Raw genomic sequence first — 2715 nt, 5'->3', positions numbered from 1 at the left:
TTGGAGGGCTATTAAAATGAAAATGAAAATCCAATCAAACAAGAATGTTGCATTATGAATTTTAACCCCCCTCCCGCCCGACTCCTTTGGGTACCAGGCATATGTCTAAAAGGAAAATCAGTGTGCCACAGCCTTTGGCCATTGTGCACGTCAGCGCCAAATTGTTAAAGTGCATGTAACTTTTCAGATAATCAAGAACTCAATAACAAACTTCTGGACTGGATCCTCATCCTTCTTCTATTGAATGTTTGCAGAAAAGCAGTTAGGTTTCTTAACACCAGTGTGAGGGACAACTGCAGATGAAAATCTAGTGAAACCCATAGGCTGAGAGGAGAAACTGAGAGAAGCACACTACCAGTGCTACAAGGAGCGCACAATAAAGGGCACAAGATTGTTGCATAATTTTGACAACTCCTAGAAGCTTATTCAATGTCGTTTTTGAACTGTGATCATTCTTCCCAAAAGGAAAACAATCTCTTGTCTCTGATGTTGAACAGCAAACCCCCAATGAGATTTTAAGACCCGTTACACGAGGAGCACTTTGCGGCTGCAAATCTGGCTTGGGAGCCACAGGTGATGGGTTGACCATACTAGGCAGTTCATGGCACCAAAGCAAGCAGCCTATCTCGAAACTGTTCAAACCACCGGCACCCAGTTCAATGCTGCTAGGCAGATGTTCAATTGAGGTTGAACCCTATATACCAAAGGATTTAAACGCATGAACTCAATTGGTCCGTCTGCTGGTGGAAATTAAAAAAAGCACTGTGTTCACAAAGAAAGAGACCAGGAACACAAACATAAGGCCCAATCAGCACCCTGCACCATTCTAATGCAATATGGAATAACTCTTCCACCTCGTCATTATCATCATCATCTTCATAAGACCTATTGCTTTTAATGAGTTCTTCTAGGGATAATTCTTCACTGTCTTCACCTTCCCAGAAGCCAATATCTTGGGATCTGCGATCCTGACTTGGGGATAACTCCTTGGTGGACCCATCTTCTGTACTTTCATGTGAAGAAGGCTTACTGGGTGACTTATTCAGATTCACGCAAGGGCTGTCTCCACACTGTAGTTCCCAAACACTTCTCCATTTGCCAGAAGATTCTCATCTTTGATTTGATGACTCTCCCCTCCTTGTTGTACATCTAGTGCAGTTATTGCTGCAACTTCTTTATGGTTCTCAACTTTCAAAGTGGCAACATTCCTTTCTTCTTTTCCTATCTTTTCTCTGTTTAGATGTTTTATGTTGTCTTCTTCATCCCCAGATAGGCTCCTAGCTTTCTTACCGTCTGAAGACAAGCTTTCCCTCTCTGGGTCCTTGCGGTTATGCACGGTCACCACTGGCTTTAGACCACCTGCTACAGTGAAGGGTCAACATCTTTCTTCAGGGGAGGAGCTTCTTCGCAGCTTCTTCAGGTCTCCGTCTTCCTTGACATCTTCCTTGAGTATCTCATCTCTTGAAGGCTAATTAGGTTTGAACACTTTGATACCCTCATCAGAGGTGCTTCCTGGACTGGTGGGCTCTGGTGGTGGGGGCCATGCAATCCGCAGCTTTTTGGTCTCCGGTTGCTTTTCCTTTTCTGCTGACACAGCTGCCTTTGCTTTCATGGATGCAGCTAAAACACCCACTTTTGCAATAGGAGCATCCTCCACCCCAGGATTATGAGAGCTTTTGATTTCACATTCAGCACAGGCAGGATTCTCAGAAGCATCTTCATTTTTGCTTTTGCCGGTCCACAGTTCTTTGTGCTGCTTGTGTCCAAAGCCTTCATCATAGTTTCCCTTCGATTTGAAGAGCTGGTTGAAATGAGTCTTGCAGTAGATATTTCCATGGAGCGAGGCATAATTCGCAAGGCTGAGCTTGCTGCTACAGTGTGAACAACGGAAGCAGCTGTTGTGAAACACTTGCCGGTTGGCATACAGTCGTTCCATCGGGTATATAGTCTTCTGGCACTCAACACAGATCTCCCTGTCAGGCAACAGGAATTTCTTGATTACTTTGGGAGGAGTGATCTTTGGCTGGCTGGCCTCCAGAAATTAAGGGTCTTGTGGGTGTAAGCCTGGAGACTTCAGTTGTTCACCTTTGCTTGAGCTACTGTGATCTGTGGCATTCCTGCAAGCAGAAGGCCCATTCTCCAATACAAAGACATTTTCCTGATCGCCAGAAGGGTGAGATCATTCAGATCCCTGCTGCACGCTGTCCTTGTTAAGATGTTCACCACCAAAGCCTGGCAATGAGCTCGCCTTGGAAGGTTGAATAGCCAAACGATCATGGATATCAAATGATTTCTTATCCGCCACTGAGCCTTCACAATCAAGATCTGGTACCAACATTCTCGTCCCAAAAAGGGCCTCATATGGAGAGATACCCCCTAGAGAACTTCTTGGCTGGTTGTTAAGTGCTCTCTGAGCCCCATATAAGTGATTGACACAACTAACACCCTTGCCTTATACTCTAGCTGTTAAAGATTGCTTTAAGTCCCGGTTTTTCCTCTCCACAACCAAATTTCCCTCAGGATAGTACAGAGAGGAGTACTGCAATGCTACGCCCATACTTTCCATGGCCTCTTTGTAAGCCCGAGAGCTAAACGCCGGGCCACGGTCAGACTATAACGTGCCAACTGCGTCTGTCCCTATAAAGACTCGCAAATCTTTTATAACAGTTGGAGCATCAGCTGAGCGCTGAGGCCAAACCCATAGGAATCTGGAGC

The 2715-nt window shown here is 45.4% G+C and overlaps 1 pseudogene; it reads right to left on the bottom strand.

The window, feature by feature from the left end:
• Positions 1-710: 710 nt before the first annotated feature.
• Positions 711-2338, bottom strand: LOC146860398 (LIM domain and actin-binding protein 1 pseudogene; annotated as a pseudogene).
• Between the last annotated feature and the right edge of the window lie 377 nt (positions 2339-2715).

Source organism: Triturus cristatus, chromosome 3_1, assembly GCF_964204655.1.
Source record: "Triturus cristatus chromosome 3_1, aTriCri1.1, whole genome shotgun sequence".
Classification (NCBI taxonomy): domain Eukaryota; kingdom Metazoa; phylum Chordata; class Amphibia; order Caudata; family Salamandridae; genus Triturus; species Triturus cristatus.
This window is presented reverse-complemented; position numbering and strand designations above follow the sequence as displayed.